The sequence below is a fragment of the Lissotriton vulgaris genome, chromosome 3_1 (assembly GCF_964263255.1).
Source record: "Lissotriton vulgaris chromosome 3_1, aLisVul1.2, whole genome shotgun sequence".
NCBI classification, from domain to species: Eukaryota; Metazoa; Chordata; class Amphibia; order Caudata; family Salamandridae; genus Lissotriton; species Lissotriton vulgaris.
Genome location: NC_141689.1, coordinates 654,213,127 through 654,231,996, shown reverse-complemented (window position 1 = coordinate 654,231,996; position 18,870 = coordinate 654,213,127). Strand labels below are relative to the sequence as shown.

Genomic DNA, 18,870 nt, shown 5'->3' with positions numbered 1-18,870 from the left:
CATCCCCGGCGCTGATGGGGCCGTTAGTAGAGATTAAGCAAGCTATTGCCCAGAGTTGCTGAGTGGGACCCATGGTTGGAGTGGGCACCGAGGCAAGAATTATCGAGTCCGCTGACCATGGCCCAAGACCCTGCCGCGTCGGGAATCGAACCCTGGTCCCGGGCCGACCTCTGCCTCCGGGTCTGCCGCCTCTAACCAGTGAGCCACACCACTCCACAAAGTCCACTGTGACTTTGAACTTCGGGCAGAGGGCTCTCCGGCAGCGGCAGGTGATGTGTTGACACCCACACCAATGCGGACTGAGCGAGGGGAGAAGGCCCATGAGAGACAGGGACCGGGGTTGGGGGTTTTGCCCGTACCGACGTACTAAGCGGCCACATGACCTCCTGCCACATTGATCGAATCCCGCTTGCAAGGAGAGTGGGGAACACGTACCAGGTTAGATTGCTCCCTGGTCAGCACTCCTTGCGGTGTCGCTGCTGCGCTGCCCCGCGCTTCGCAGTTGGGCTTCACACCCCACGTGCTTGGACTCAACGGCCCTTGCCGCAGGAGAGGACTACATAAACCCGGAGTGGGTACCCGCTGGTGCCTTTACTGATCGGCCTGCTCCCACACCGTTCCAGGTATGGCGAGAGTCAACAAAAGTCGGGATGCAGAGCAGTGGGAATCGGCGAGCGAAGATAATTGGGAGTCACCCACATGTACCGGGGCCCGCAGTGACAAGATTGCGCCCCAAAATGACATATCGCTCCATGATATACTACAGGCCATAGAAACCTTGCAGACTGCTGTGGAAACCAAAATAGACCCACTCAAAAAAGATCTGGGCCTCCTCAGGGCAGACCATAGGAAATGAGTGGAACGAGTAACTACAGTGGAGGGAGATGTTGTCGGCCTGAAGCCTCAAGTATCCATGTCCACACGCAAAATTGCGGACATTGAAAAAAGGGTCCAGGTGTTGGAGCAGCGGGCTGAGGATGCAGAAAACAGGGCAAGACAAAATAACATGAGTCATTGCACTGCCCGAAAAAGTTGAGGGGAACAATATGGTGGCCCAGCTTGAGAACTGGCTATGCACTGAAGTGGCAGAGGAGGGCCTATCACCATTTTTCACATTGGAGCAGGCTCACTGGGTTCCTGCCCGAGCCTGGGAGACTGCCTAGCCCTGTTGTGGCCGCCTTTTGTTTTACAGGGACCACATGCTGAGCCGGGCACGCCTCAAGGGCCAACTTAAAATAGAGAACAGCATTGTTCGGATCATCCTGGACTTTTCCTGGAAGGTACAGAGGCAGCGAGCTTCCTTCGTCATGGCAAAAAGGAAACTGCGACAAATGGAGGTGTTGTACTCCATGGTGTTCCCCGCTAAGTTACGGATAGTACATGCAGGGGAGACCAAGTTCTTCACTACCCCTCAAGATGTGTGGGACTGGAAAGAGGAGCGAGGATCACAAGATCGGAGGTGCAGCGGCGGAGAACAGCCCGAGAAGGACCATGCACGATCCCCTGGGAGGGGGGGGAAACTCAAGGGCCACCCGACAATGGAGGAAGCCCGCCAAGACAGGGAGAGTGTGGTGGCAGCAATAGCCTCCCTGAGTGCCACGAGCCCATGGAGCAACTCCTTTCTCTCAGGAGAGGATCAGAGGGACTCAGACACCAGCTCGAACACCGTGGGGGAGGCCAGTCAGGTGCTACCAGGCGTGACTCCTAGATCAGCGGACGACTTGATATGAATCACCCACGGCACGCAAGCCTGTGATCGACACTTCAGCTAGGGGGTGAGGGATCATAGCTCGAGACTGCTTTGAGGGCATGGGGGCCATGAGAGGGGTGGCACAAGAGCGTACTGTGGGATGGGGGACCCAGGGGGGACAGAGGAGAGGGTTCCCCTCCAGCAGTGCATTTGTCTAGCCACCACCTGAACGTTGGGTACTTGACTGTTACCATGCCAAAGGGCAGTTTGGATGAGGAGGTGTTCTCACTTGTCCTGGGGAGGGGAGTTGGGGAAGTCTCGTTTTTTTAAGTTGGAGGCACTGCTGTCTATAAGTTCACGGGGGCACGAGTTACAGAGCGTAGGTTCCCTCACTTATCATATAGAACCGAACGCCAAGCTTGGGCGCGGGGTTCAGAGATAGAGAGGTTACTCCGAAATGTCGACACAGAAGATATATAACTTCCTCTCTTGGAATGTTCGGGGGATGCATTCTATGCACAAATGCTACAAAAAAAATCCCACTTGAACAGGCGAGTGATTCATATCGCAATGCTGCAGGAAACACACAGGACAGGGCAGGGGTCCCCTTTCAGCATACTGGCCACAAGGTAGTCCCAGAGGGGAAGTACGTGGTGGTCACGGGATGCCTGGATGGGAAGGATATTGCGCTCATAAATATCTACTGCCCGAATGTGGACCGAATGTGGACCAGGGACTCTCTCTGGAGCAGCTATCAGGGACTCTGGCACCGTATTTGACAGGGTTGATTATCATGGGGGGCATTTGAATTGTATAGCCGACCCGGCCCTTGACTTTTCTCACCCACCACTCAGAGACGTCCCGGCACACAGGGTAGCTAGGGCTTTTAAGGCCTGGCAATCACACTGTGGGTTTGTGGACACATGGAGACGTACACACCCAGTGGACAGAGAATATTCCCACCTCTCACATGTATATGACTTACATGTCCAACTGTACACCTTCCTATGCTACCCGGATGTACATGACCGACTACACGGGATGGAATACCTCACTCGCACGGTGTTGGACCACAACTCAATACTCACCAGATTACACTAGGGGTCCCAGCAGCAACCTATGCCCACTTGGCGCCTCAAACCTGAGGCACTGGAGGACCAGGTGTTCCACCAGGAGATCAGGGATAGTACCATCACATATTTTGCTGACAATGCCCGGACCACGGAATCTAGGGTAACAGAATGGGAGGCCTTCAAGGCTGTAATCAGGGTATGATGCATGGCGCTATCCATTGGGGTGAGGCGCACACAACTCACAGATGTAGAACAGTCTGAACCAGTACTGCGAGAGGTAGAACTTCGCCACCCGAACCACCTAGAGTTGCTTGAGAAGAAGGAAGAAGTGGCCGTGCAAGAGTAAAGGATGAGGTGCTTCGATTATAAGACTTACATGTATAGGACACACACGGAACAGGATAGGGTTGGTAGACTACTGGCGTGACTGGCTAGCCCAACCCGCAGGGGGAATACCATCATAGAGCTCGCGGACTCTGAGGAGCACTCCCTATATCAGAAAGATGCCATTAACAATAGGTTCCCGCGGCTATTATGAACAGCTTTACAAGAGCTCGGGAGAGGGGGAAATAGAGGACTGCTTGGTGGACCTTCCTCTGCCTACCCTGGCGGAGGAGGATGCGGACCATTAGGGAGCGATTATCACTGAGCGCGAGGTAAGGGTGGCTATTATGCCACTGGCCAGGGGGAAGACCCTGGGCACAGATGCGCCCCCCAAAGAATTCTACGCGGCATACGTGGATGAACTAACCCCCAAACTGGTGGAGATGTATGCAGAGGCAGGAGAGAGGGGGCACTTGCCGGACATCACTAGAGACGCGGTGGTGATTCCGCTGCTAAGCCCGACAGGTCCCCCCTGGAGTGCGCAGCGTATCTGCCCTTGTCTATGTTGAATCTGGATTTTAAGATTCTAAGTAAGATACTGGCAATGCCGTTACTACCGCATTTGACCTCCCTGGTGCATCAGGATCAGGCAGGATTTATTCCCCGCAGGAATACGACCCTGAACATACGCCGCCTGCAATCAGTACTTGAGCTTGGGCACCGGGTGATCAGGCAGGAGCAGTGTTTACCATCAACATAGAAAAGGCCTTTGATAGCCTTAAGTGGGGGTTCCTGTACGCAGTTTTATCAAGAAGGGCCTTGGGCCAGGGTTCCTGCACTGGGTGTAGTTGCTGTTTGCTGATCCAGTGGCGAGGGTCTGCACGAGGCGGACAAGATCGGAGCAATACCGGGTGGAGAGGAGCACGCGTCAGGGGTGTCCTCTCTACCCTTTTGCTGTATTCCCTGGGTGTGGAGCCATTGGCATGTGTGGCGTGGTCTAACAGGGCTTACTGTGGACTACAGCTGGGGGGCAGAAGCATAATATAGCATTGTACATAGATGACCTCCTATTGTTCCTAAAGTGCGCAGGGGAAGCCCTTCTGGGGGCACGGAGGATGATGGACGAGTTTGGTTCCCTCTCGGTCCTCCGAAAAAGTTGTCAGGAGTCTAGTTTGTTCCCCCTTGTAGCGGATATGCCGCCACCCGAGGACCTTGGTGATCTGCGATAGGAGCCCCAATGCTTCCGCTATCTAGGAGTGTGCATATTCCACAACATGGCAGATCTGAAAGAGGGGAATATATTGCAGGTGTGGCGCTCGCTTAAGGATAGCATGGCCTTCTGGAGAAAGCTTCCTCTCTCCGTGATGGGCTGTGTCTCCCTCCTCTAAATGGTGCACTTCTGCGGCAGCTGTACTTCACCACTCTACCAGTGTGGATCTCAGCGGCCTGGTCCCTGGAGCTGCATTCCTGCCTATCGGCTTTCATATGGGGGTCAGTCCGAAGACTAGTAGCCCTGAGCACGCTAAAACAACCCCAGTCAGAGGCGACCTAGCATTGCCAGATATGGAGGGGTACTACATGGCAGGTCAACTTCAGAGATTCACACAGTGGGAGGCAGGAAGCATTGACAGAGAAGTACTACCCTTCACCCCAGACAAAATGGAGGTGTGCCATACACTATTAAGGACTTCTCCTTCACAACAGGCTAGTAGTAATGAGCACAGAGTGATCATACAGTGCTGGAGTCGATGCTGACGAGAACCAGGACAACACGCCCATACTTGCCAGAAATGGCGATGACGCTACTGGGAGCCCTACCCCATGGGATACACTGGTGGGGTGTAGATGATTGGATGCAGGCGTGGGCAACAATGATGGGAAATCTTTTCCGAGATGGGGAGCTGCTATCCTTTGAGGACTTTAGTACTGACTGGGGTATTCCACAAGAGCACGTCCTACTCTATAGAGCAGTAACAGGGGCCATGAGGCCACTGGGGAACAGGCACGACTGAGCCAAATCGACAGGCCACCTGTGAATATATAAGCCTGGCTGCGGGAACAATCATGGCAGTCGCATGTCTTAATAGGGCTATAGGACGGGATACCATACAGCTGCTAGATTGGTTGAAAAACCAATGGGAGGGGGACATTGCCAGTCCACTGGCGGATAAGGATTGGGAGAAATTACTTGAACGTGCAGCAAAGTCTCCAGAAATGTCCGCTTTAACCTAATTAGCTTTTATACATTCCACCGTGCTTATCTAACCCCAGAACGTATTAACAGGTATTTTGCAAGGGAGGACGCCGGATGTACATGTCCGAAATCTACTACAGTGGGAGCGATCTACATTCACATGATGTGGAGCTGTACTTCTTTAACACATTATTGGTAGGAAGTGATGCAGGAGACGGCTAGGATCATGGAGTGGTAATCCCATGCACACCTACACATGTACTGTTGAGTTTGTTTCCACACACTGCCAAAACTAGGACCTCAGACAGGTTCCCAGACCTCGCCTTTGTCCTGGTGAATCGGGAAATCACTAGTAACTGGAAAGACCCGAGAGGAACCAGTGTGCAAGGGTGAAAAGACGGGAGCTAGTAACGTGGGCAGGATGTGAGAGCAGGGTCCTCTTGAGGAGTGCGAGGTGAGGGATAAGCAAGGAGCAGAGATCCAGGGCTTGGGAGATGATGATGGGCGACATGCAGTGAGACGGACGGGAGTCTGACGCTTCTACCCCTGAGAGACCACCACAACAGGAGCATCCCTAGCGACCAAGGCAGGACGAGAGGGCACAGGGGGATCCCGGACAGGGAGAGATATATAATTTACCATCACAGGGAGGGTACATACAGAACAGGGGCACACGCGAAGGGCTTCCACAAACGGTTGAACACGAGAGAGGTAACCTTCAGAGCTCTATGGGTACAATGGGGAGACAGCAGTGCGGGGGGATCTAGTTAACTGTTTTTGATTGGTTGGGTATGGTGGGGAAACACGAGGCCAACGCAACATTATTCCCTCAGAAAATCAGAGTAGACAAGGACATATCCGTTACAAACTGCAGAAGAATGCAGGATGGTTGGGGGGTATATTGCCAACAACTAAGGCCAAAATATTTTTGTATCAGGGTATGTGGATGAACAGACTGATAATAAATGCCAATATAGTGTGTTTACAAAAAGCCCAGAGGATCAGTCTGTAATACGCTGTGATGTTGGTGAAGACTTTGAACTCTGTATTGTTAAGCGTTTGCGTCTGTGCACATATTGTGTTAGCGCACAGATGCAAATGCACATAAGCACAGACATACTCTGGTGCACAGCGACAATTAGCGCTGGCGCACTCATCTGTAGTAAAGCCCCAGATAGTTTAATGTACTGCTTTAGTTGATGGCTAGGTGAAAGTCCTTATTCTCTCACCAAACACCTGACACATACATTCACTGAAGCACTCCGAAGAAGAAATAAGGTTGCACTGCACTCTGAAAAAACAATAGTGTAGCCTCACAAATCAGAAGTATAACTATACCCAAAGCACGCTCCAGAAACATTTTGTATGCCTTTCAAAGCTGCAGATAACCGTTTCAGGTGTTCAGCATGTATTGTATTAAAAAGCACTTCTGCCAAACTTGTGATGCTGTACCTGCCCGGACAGCCCACCACCCCTGCCCTACCTGCAAAAATGGAGCTCCAAGGGCATGCGCGTTGCCTGCTCCAGCTTCACCAGGCCTAGTTTCACCTGCTGCTGCAGCAGCGTGGACCCCATGGGCTCGTTGCTGCCTTCCAGGACCTCCAGTAGCTCAGCCAGCAACGAAGGCAGAAGGAAGGCAAAAACTGGATTCTCTTGACCAGCGCAACATCCGTACATTGTCACCCTAAGGGCGCCATATTACTTAAGGTACTATCAATGCTGAAGGTAATCAACTTAGGATGTGTCATCTTGGTTAAGGGATCGCAAACTGCGTTATCATGGTTGAGGGCTCGCGAACCTAATACAGCGGCAGCAACATAAAACAAGTACTAGCGAAAGAAGCGAGACGACTCTTAGCAGAGGCACTGTCACCCGGAGGCCAGACTTCATGCATTTAGGTTCAAAGCATCCAGGTGAGCCTCCACTATTTGTTTCTCACCACAAACTTTTGAGACAAATGGGGGGTTGTGGGCTGGGAATGAGAGAAATGCAGGGGTGGGCGGCTGTAGATACGAGCTGGTCTTTACATTTGTTTCACAGTGATAAAGCATGGCGTGCCACGCTGCAACAGTAAAAAGAAATAGTTCTCCCCAACAACAGATGAAGAATGCAAGCAGAAAGAAACTGTATTTAGGAGGTGCTCCTCTGTGAATAACTGAAGTAAGGTATCGCTGCATGAACCACTTAGGAGGCAACAAAGAAGAGCGGCACTGGACTGAACCAATGGTAAGCAGCAGACAGGAGCAAACTCCTTTATTATTATAACAGGTCTTCCAGACAGCACATGTGCGTTCCCGAGGCTCAACCTAAAAAGTAATACAACTATGTATTTATTTTTCCTTTTTAAATTGACACCTAAAACAAGAAGCACACAAAGCAGTCCTTTAAGAAATTGGATTCATATTTGGGGTGGACAACTATACATCTCAAGAAATAATCAGAACTCGAGACAGCGTGGACGTTCAAAGTCACTAATTACCTAAGCTCCATCAGAACAGTAATAAAGTAAAAAAACACCAAGCAATAAAAATACCAAACCAACTTATAAAAATAATGTAAAATTTAATAAGCAAATTGACACAAAACATAACTAATCCATTAAGGGATACAATAGATATGAACTTTAGAGATTAAAGTGATGATAGCACTGAAAAGGATTACACACCATTGATAGTCAATGGCCATAGTAGAGTTTTTCCTTGGGACATCCTGTATCTGACGGTGAGTTTCATGAGGACGGGTACCTTATCGATCAGGGCCCACTGATTTGCTGCTGTGTCCAAGCTCCAAGTGGAAGAAACCACTTTCTTCAAACCAGCGTGGCTATGCCTTGGGTGGATAGAATAGGTTTGTGTGTTCCGGTCCTCCTGAGAACTGGAAATCTAAAACCTTGTAGGTCCAAACTTTTCAGAGGTGGTATGACAAGTGCAGTTAGACACAGCTCAGGTTTCCAGGACCTGAGAAACAGCAGTTGGGAGTCAAGACTCACTCCAAGAGAGGCCATCAGCAGGTTGCAAGTCCGGTCCAGTTGTTATTGGTCAGCTGGGAACTTCATGGAAAAGTCCTCTTGCAGCTTGTTTTGGCCCTATTGCTACACAGGTCAATAGGCGTCTACTTTTTGTCCCAGTTACAAGGGGAAGCAAGTCCAATCCTCTTCTTCTCTTAAAAAGGGTGTCTTGAGGTTCCATACTAGTGTATTGCTCCTAATGGTGCCCAAAGTGAATGGGTAAAAGTCCCTAGGGGTAACTCTACCCGCTTTTGAAGCTGTTCCTGTTTGCCCTTCTGTAAACAATCCCACAGTGCCCCTTCACTCTCAAAATCCAAGATGGAGGAATCCTTTTCTCTTTATGCAGAGCCTCTGTGCACTACCCTCCCAGATGTATGACCAGGGAAATTAACACTCTCCTTCTCTGAGGTCACCCTACACCAGTTCTGGAGGTAGCATTTGGGGCCGGCCTAATTAGAAGTGAGGAAAGGTTAGTCTGTGTCACTACGTTTAATACCAAAAGCAACCAGATCAAGAAAGCCATAAATCGACATTGGCACCTAGTACAAGAAGAAGTGGGTGGACTCCCAACACCCTTACATGCCTTCAGAAAAGGGTATCAGGGACCACCTTATAAAATCACTCCTTCCCTCAACATCAGCCCCTTCCCAAACCACAGTTTGGGGCTTACCGCCAATTTTGGGACATAAAAAATGCGGAAACTGCAAAGCATGCCCTCTCACCATCGAATGCACAACCTTCTCACACAACGATCAGACACATACGTTGAAAGCACATAGCAACTGCAATACCACAGGGGTAATCTATGCTATCTTGTGCCCCTGTGGTTTTATGTATGAATACCAAAATGAGTAAGCTCCTTCTGTGAATACCAAAATGAGTAAGTGCCTACTGCGAATACCAAAATGGTAGTAAGTTTAAGATTTTGTCTTAGGTTAGTTCTGTGAATCGGGCCCACACTTTCTAAAATATACCTTTCCCTAATATTCATTAAAAATACGACTTCACACCATTGAGTTGGGATTTTAATACCTAATAGAAAATAGTTGTTTCATAATTTTTGTAGCTAGACCCTAACTGGAGATGCCGACATTTATTTTTCCAATCGCTTCCCAGTGTTTCCCTTTGGGATAGCAAGAGTCTTCTCACGGTAAAAATAGCTTTTGGGTGCTAGTCACTATGAGGGCATGTTAACTGTATATTTCTACTGTTAACTGTTTAGTTCTACTTTTCTACTTTCATAGACCATGCTCACTGCCTTGTGGGCTATACGGAGTGACTTTTTGATATTTCAAAGAAATTATTTTACCTAACAAAAATTTTTTGTTGAATGAATGCACAGTAGATTTTTACAATGAAGCAGGCAGGAATACACAGGGTAGGCCTGAAGCCATGTTTTCCCTGCCGCTGTAGTCGATGGCACTATAGGCACTGCAGTCCTCTAGTGCCATTACATTTCCGGATCCTGTGTTCATTTTCTACATCATATAGTAGGGACAGCCAAGCAAGTTAAATATTCCAGTGAAGAATAAGCCAAATTAACCATATCTAAGATGGGGCACAGGCACTCTACTAGCAGGGGTAAATTGCACAGAGTTGTAAAGCCAGCAAAGCAAATATGGGAACAATCTGGAGGAACACCACACAAAATATGGTCATTTCATACAATGATTATTAAAAGGAAGCATAATTGTTACAAATGAATATAGGGAATTTTACACAAATACCTTTTCATGTGCCAACACTGTTTCGGAATAGTAAACATAACCAAATGATATTTGTTTTTGGTGCAGCCCCAGTGTCAAATCTCTCTTTATTATGAGAGATGTAAATCTTCACTTTTTAGTGTACATCGACATTCTGGGACTTTTAGTTTCTCTTTTAAGATTGACAGTGTGGCAGAAAAATTGCAGCATGCAAAGTGCTCTTGTAGTTTAAAAGAGAAGACTGACTGGCTTGGGAACACTAAAAGTGCTGTGTGGCAATGAACAGTGTAATGGTCAACAACCCAAAGAGATTCCAGACATTCAAATACCTGCAGCGCAAGCTTCTCTTTAACACATAAAAGTTATTGTCAGAGTTTATGGGTGTACTAGGCGGTTGCTTCAGGTGCAAAGTGAAGGGCATGCCAAATTCAAGGGGAAACATTGCAAATTAAAAAAAAACTGAAAGCTAAAAAATATCCTTAGCCTTAATATGTTATTTGGTTTTAAGTAGTGGATACTCCCTCTACTTAGTCTGGTTAGTGACTAACAGCCATTCTTGGGTGCTACTGGTGACAGCACATTCTCCCTTTGCTCTATAGCATTTTGTATTTCACATTTAGAAAGCATTTGAAATGGGTAAGTAACAAGATATTTCCATATTGGTTAAGTAAACACAATTTTATTTTTTAACCCTTTCGATGCTCATGACGAGCTCAGCTCGTCATGATGCACAGTTGAGCTGTGCTGATGACGAGCTGAGCTTGTCATAAATAAGGTGAAATAGCAATTTCCAGCACAGGCTGGAAATTGCCTTAGCAGCCAAGGTGTTAACAATGTGTACCAATCTTTGTGTTTTCCAATATTGTTTTGTATGGGGGTAGCAAACAAATTTGCTCATGCGTTAATATATCTTTGTCCCCACTTTTCAAAGGTTTTCTTTTAGTTACGGACCAGTTTAAATGGCCTTTTATTTGTTAGACGCCTACAGTCTTGTTTTGCATTTTTGATATAACTTCACAGCTTCCACATTTGGTTCCTTTGGAGTATACCAAATATATTGGCCTCTACAGACTATATTATTTGGTAGTCCATATTTTTCTGAAGATTGAACTTGCCAGGACACCATTTGACATGGCCTTATGTTGGCTCCACGAACACATTATTTTTCTACCAGATAGAATCCTTGCTTGAGTTTTCCAACATCTTTTACGAAAGTGATACCACATATAACAGCACATGCGTTTCTGTAAAATCTGATTTCCCCTACTTTTCAACTCAAATTGCCTTTTATTTGATAGCAGACTGCAGTATCTTTTCATATTTGTGATTTCATTCTGCAAGCTTTCACATCAGGGTCCTTCTGGGGATATTAAATATAATGTTTTACAAGGGCTGTAATATTTGGTGTTCTCTATGTTTCTCGGGTTAGAGCTTACCAGGAGTCAATTTGACATGGTATACTTTGGGCTAGGTGAACACAGTATATTCCTTCCAAATAGCACCCTTTACTTTTTTTTTCTAACACCTTTTACTGTGTGGATATCACATATTACTGCTCCTGCATTGCTGTAATTTCTGATAACCCCTACTTTTCAACAGTTAGCTTTTAGCCACTGAACAATTCAAGTTACCTTTCATATGATAGAAGATTACACAAATTCTTTGCATTTTTCATTTGATTCCACAAGCTTTCACATCTGGTTCCTTCGAGGATACCAAATATAACGCCTTGTTTGGGCTATAATATTTGGTATCTTATATTTCTTGGGTTAGAGCTTACCAGGATTCAATTTGATATGGCATTCTGTGGACAAAGTATTTTTCTGCCAAATAGCACCCTTCCCTGTGTTTTCCATAATATATTACTGTGGGGATACCACATATTACGGCTTCTGCAGTGCTGTAATATCGAGAATCCCCAATGTTTCAAGCATTACCTTTTAACCACATATCAACTTAAGTTGCATTTTATTTGCTAGCAGACTGCTATATCTTTTCACATTTTTTATGTCATTGCAGCAAGCTTTCACATCTAGTTCCTTTGAAGGATACCCAATATAATGTCTCATAAAGGCTAGAATACTTGGTATCCCCTATGTTCCTCGGGATAGACCTTACCATGATTCAATTCCACATGACATTCTGTTGTCTGGATGAACAAAGTATTTTCCTGCCAAATGGCATCCTTCCCTCCATTTTCCATATAATTGTACTATGGGGATACCACATATTACAGCTTCTTCACTGCTGTAATATCTGGTACCATATATGATGGACTCTACTGCCTATAAAATTTGGTATACCTTGTGTTTCTTTTGTAAGAACTTACAAATATTCAATTTGACGTGGTCTATTGTTGGATGGCTTGGCACAGTATTCATTTGCCAATAAGCACCCTTCCTTTGGCTTTACAACAACATTTACCATGGGGATACTAAACATTTGGGCTCACGCCATGCTGTAATATCTCATATCCCCTACGTTCCATGGGTTACCATTTAGTAACTAACCACTTGAAGTTGCCTTTTATTTGATGGCAGATTACAGTATCTTTTCCGATTTTATACATCATCCCATAGGAATTTACATCCAGTACGCTTAGGGGATACCACATATAATAGCCTATGCTGCCCATAATATTTGGTATACCCAGTGTTTCTCGGGTTAGAAGTTACCAGGATTCAGGTTTGACATTGCCTTTTGTTGGCTGGGAGAGCACAGAATTTCTATACCAAATAACATCAGGGGATATCAAATATTATGGCTCACACATTGCCTTAATATCTTGTATCCCCTATGTTTCGTGGGTTAGCCTTTAGCCATTGAACAATTAATTTTGCCCTTTTTTTGATAGCATACTACAGTATCTTTTCATATTTTGTACATCATTCTACAAGATTTTGCCTCCGTTACCCTTAGGGGATATCACTTATAATAGCCTATACATCCTATAATATTTGGTATCCCCAGTGTTTCTCGGGTTAGAAGTTACCAGGATTCCATTTGACTACGCCTTATGTTGGATGCGGGAGCAAGGTATTTCAATACCAAATAGCACCCCTCCTTTTACTTTCCAACATCATTTACTATGGGAATACCAAATATTATGGCTCACGCATTGCTGTAATATCTTGTATCCCACATGTCTCATGGGTTACCCTTTAGCCATTGACCAATTGAATTTCCCTTTTTTTTATAGCTGACTACAGTCTCTATTCAAATTTTGTACATCATTCCACAAGATTTTGCTTCCGGTACCCTTAGGGGATACCACTTATAATAGCCTTTACGGCCTATAATATTTGGTATCCCCAGCGTTTCTCGGGTTAGAAGTTACCAGGATTCAATTTGACATTGCCTAATGTTGGATGGAGGAGCACATTATTTTAATACCAAATAGCACCCTTCCTTTTGCTTTCCAACATCATACACTATGGGGATACCAAATATTATGGCTCACTAATTGGTCTAATATCTTGTATCCCCTATGTTTCATGGGTTACCCTTGAGCCATTGAAAAGTTGAAAAAACCTTTTGATTGATAGCAGACTACAGTATCTTTTCACATTTTGTACATCAGTCTACAAGATTTTACATCCGTACCCTTAGGTAATACCAACTACAAATGCTTATATGGCCTATAATATTAGTTATCCCCAGTGTTTTTTGGGTTAAAAGTTACCAGTATTCAATTTGACTTCGCCTTATGTTGGATGTGGGAACAAGGTGTTTCCATACCAAATAGCACCCTTAATTTTGCTTTCCAACATCATTTACTGTGGGGATACCAAATATTATGGCTCATGCATTGCCATTATATCTCGTATACCCTATGTTTCATGAGTTACCCGTTTGCCATTGACCAATTAAATTTGACTTTTATTTGATAGCAGACTACAGTATCTTTTCACATTTTGTACATCATTCCACAAACTTTTTGCATCCGGTACCCTTAGGGTATACCAAATATAATAACCTATATGGCCTATAATATGTGGTATTCCCGGTGTTTCTCAGGTTAGAAGTTACCAGGATTAAATTTTACACCGCATTATGTTGGATGGAGGAGCACAGTATTTGTATACCAAAAAGAACCCTTCCTTTTTCTTCCAACATCATTTACCTTGGGGATATCAAATATTATGGCTCACGCATTGCTGTAATATCTCGTATACCCTGTTTCATGGGTTACCCTTTAGTTATTGACTAGTTGAAATTGCCTTTTGTTTGATAGCAGAATACAGTATCTTTTCACATTTTTGTACATCCTTCCACAAGATTTTGCATACGTACCCTTAGGGGATACCAACTATAATAGCCTATACGGTCTATAATATTTGGTGTCTCCAGTGTTTTTTGGGTTAGAAGTTATCAGGATTCAATTTGACCTCGCCTTATGTTGGATGGAGGAGCACAGTATTTTTATACCAAATAGCGCCCTTCCATTTTCTATGGGGATACCAAATATTCTGGCTCGCCCATTTCTGTAATATATTGTATCACCTATGTTTCATGGGTTACCCTTTAGCCATTGACCAATTGAATTACCCTTTTATTTGAAAGCAGACTACAATATATTTTCACATTTGTACATCATTCCACAAGATATTGCATCCATACTCTTAGGGGATACCAAATTTAATAGCATATACGGCCTATAATATTTGGTATCCCCAGTGTTTCTCGGGTTGGAAGTTACCAGGATTCAATTTGACTTCGCCTTATGTTGGATGTGGGAGCACAGTATTTCTATACCAAAAAGCACCCTTCATTTTGCTTTCCCATATCATTAACTAAAGGGATGTTGAATATTATGGCTCACACATAGCCATTTTATCTTGTATCCCCTATATTTCATGGGTTACAATTTAACCATTGACCAATTGAATGTGCCTTTTATTTGTTAGCAGATTACGGTATCTTTTACCATTTTGTACATCATTGCACAAGATTTTACATCCAATACCCTTACGGGATACCAAATTTAATAGCCTATAGGGCCTATAATATTTGGTATCCCCAGCGTTTCTCGGGTTAGAAGTTACCAAGATTCAATTTGACATTGACTATTGTTGGATGGAGGAGTACAGTATTTCTATACCAAATAGCACCCTTCCTTGTGCTTTCCAACATCATTTACTGTGGGGATACCAAATATTATGGCTCACGCATTGTTGTGATAACTCGTATCCTCTCTGTTTCATGGGTTCCCTTTTGAGCCATTGAATAGTTGAAATTGCCTTTTGTTTGATAGCAGACTACAGTATGTTTTCCCATTTTGTGCATCATTCAACAAGATTTTGCATCCGTACCCTTAGGGGATAGCATTTATAATAGCCTTTACGGCCTAATATTTGGTATCCCCAGTGTTTCTCGGGTTAGAACTTCCCAGTATTAAATTTGACTTTGCCTTATGTTGGATGGGGGAGCACAGTATTCCTATAACAAATAGCACCCTTCCTTTTGCTTTCCAACCTCATTTACTGAGGGCATACCAAATATGGTTCACACATTGCCATCCAACAAAACAAGTATATTTTCACACATTGCCATAACATCTCGTATCCCCTATGTTTCAGGGGTTACCCTTAAGTCATTGACCAATTGAATTTGCCTTTTATTTGATAGCAGACTACAGTATCTTTTCACATTTTGTACATTATTCCACAAGATTTATCTTCCGTACCCTTAGGGTATACCAACTATAATAGCCGATTTGCCCTAGAATATTTGGTATCCCCAGTGTTTCTCGGGTTAGAATTTACCAGGATTCAATTTGACTTCGCCTTATGTTGGATGCCGGAGCACTTTATTTCTATACGAAATAGCACCCTTCCTTTTGATTTCCAACATAATTTACTAAGGGATACCAAATATTATGGCTCACGCTTTGCTGTAATATCTTGTATCCCCTATATTTCATGGGTTACCCTTTAGCCATCTGCAACTTGAAGTTGTCTTTTATTTGTTATCAGACAACAGTATCTTTTCACATTTCTTACATCTTTCCACAAGTTTGTAAGTCTGGTTCCCTTAGGGGACACCATATAAAATAGCCCATATAATATTTGGTATCCCCTGTGTTTCTTGGGTTAGAACTTACCAGGATTCAATTTGACATAGTCTTATGTTGGATTGGTCAGTTCAGTAGTTCTGTGCCAATAGTGGCCTTCCTTTTGCTTTCAAACATCATTTACTATGGGGATACCAAATATTATGGTTCACGCAACGCTGTAATATCGCCTATCCCCCACGTTTCATGGGTTACCCTTTAGCCATTGGCCACATGAAGTTGTCTTTTATTTGATAGCAGACTACGGTATATTTTCACATTTTTTACATCATTCCACAAGATTGTACGTCCGGTTCCCTTAGGGGATAGCAAATATTATGGCTCATGCATTACTGTAATATCTTGTATCCTCTACGTTTCATGGGTTACCCTGTAGCCATTTACCACTCAAAGTCACCTTTTACTTGATAGCAGACTACAGTAACTTTAAATTTTTTTTGATTATTCCAAAAGATTGTACGTTTGGTTCTCTTAAGGGATACCATATATAATGGCCTATACCGGCTACATTATCTGGTATCCCTTGTGTTTCTGGGGTTAGAACTTACGAGGATTCAATTTGACATAGTCTTATGTTGAATGGGTGAGCACAGTACTTGTATGCGAAGTAGCGGTCTTCCTTTTGCTTTCCATTTTCGTTTACTATGGGATACCAAATATTACAGCTCATGCATTGCTGTAATATCTCGTCTCCCCTACGTTACATGGCTTAACCTTTAGCCAATGGCCACATGATGTTGTCTTTTATTTGATAGCAGACTACAGTATCTTTTCACATATTTTACATCATTCCACAAGATTGTACGTCTGGTTCCCTTAGGGGATACCATATATAATGGCCAATACCTCCTATAATATTTGAGATCCCCTTTGTTTCTTGGGTTAAAACTTACCGGGATTCAATTTGACATGGTATTATGTTGGATGGGTGAGCACAGTATTTCTATGCTGAATATAACCCTTCCTTTTGCTTTCCATTATCGTTTGCTATGGGGATACCAAATATTAGGTCTCACACATTGCAGTAATATCTTGTATCCCCTACATTATATGGGTTACCCTTTAGCCATTGTCCACTTGAAGTTTACTTTTATTTGATAGCAGACTACAGTATCTTTTCATATTTCTTTACATCATTCCACAAGATTGTACGTCTGGTTCCCTTAGGGGATACCATATATAATGGCCTATACCGCCAATAATATTTGGTATCCCCTTTCTTTCTTGGGTTAGAACTTACCAGGATTCGATTTGACATGGTCTTATGTTGGATGGGTGAGCACAGTGTTTCTATGCTGAATATACCCCTTCCTTTTCCTTTCCATCATCATTTACTATGGGGATACCAAATATGTAATATCTTGTAACCCCTACGTTTCATGAGTTACCCTTTAGCCATTGACCACTTGAAGTTGCCTTTTACTTGATTGCAGACTACAGTAACCTTTCACATTTGTTCATTTTCCACAAGATTGTATGTCTGGTTCCCTTTCGGGGTACCATATATAATGGCCTATATCGGCTATAATATTTGGTATCCCCTGTGTTTCTTGGGTTAGAACTCACCAGGATTCAATTTAACATAGTCTTATGTTGGATGGGTGAGCACAGTACTTGTATGCCAAATAGCCATCTTCATTTTGCTTTCCAAATTTGTTTACTATGGGGATACCAAATATTATGGTTCAGGCATTGTTGCAATATGTTGTATCTCCTACGTTACATGGGTTACCCTTTAGCCATTGGCCACTTTAAGTTATCTTTTATTTGACAGCAGACAACAGTATCTTTTCCATTTTTTTACATCATTCCACAAGATTGTACGTCCGGTTCCCTAAGGGGATACCATATATAATTGCCTATGCCGCCTATAATATTTGGTATCCCCTTTGTTTCTGGAGTTAGAACTTACCGGGATTCAATTTGACATGGTATTATGTTGGATGGGTGAGCACAGTGTTTATATGCTGAATATAGCCCTTCCTTTTGCTTTCCATCATTTACTATGGGGATACCAAATATTATGGCTTACGCATTGCTGTATTATCTTGTATTCATACTTTTCATGGATTATCCTTTCGCCATTGACCACTTGAAGTTGCCTTTTACTTGATAGCAGACCACTGTAACCTTTCACATTTTTCCATCATTCCACAAGATTGTAAGTCTGGTTCCCTTAGGGGACAGCATATATAATGGCTTATACCAGCTATAATGTTTGGTATCCCTTGTGTTTCTTGGATTAGAACTTACCAGGATTCAATTTGACATAGTCTTAAGTTGGATGGGTGAGCACAGTACTTCTGTGCCATATAGTGGCTTTCGTATTGCTTTCCAATATCGTTCACTATGGGAATACCAAATCTTATGGCTCACGAATTGCTGTAATATCTCGTATCCCCTATGTTTTATTGGTTACCCTTGAGCCGTTCACCAGTTAAAGTTGCCTTTTATTGTTTTTTTTTTTTAAACCTTTATTGATAAACATGGAAATATAATAGCAGTCATATAGCCACATCGGGTCGGCTGGCAACAGTTCCAATAATCATATCAGGATGAATGAATACACAGCCCTTCAGCCGACAACTCTAGGGCCCGGCGGCAATTAAACAATCATGTCGTGTCATACATTACAGTACAGGAGGAATAAGGTTTTTGTTTTGTATTTTTGAAAAAACAACCAACCAAAAAATGAAGAAAATATCTGCAGAGGCTAAACGGAAGGCAGAGACATAAGTGATCCTTCTGGGGAGGGTGTACCACATCCACAACTGTTACATAGTCTATAGGAAGAGCAGACGGG

At 43.9% G+C, this 18,870-nt stretch overlaps 1 pseudogene; it reads right to left on the bottom strand.

Annotated features, from left to right (window-relative positions):
• Positions 1-6,760: 6,760 nt before the first annotated feature.
• The window catches only part of LOC147726881 (claudin-4-like), a 136,639-nt pseudogene continuing 124,529 nt past the window's right edge, over positions 6,761-18,870 (bottom strand).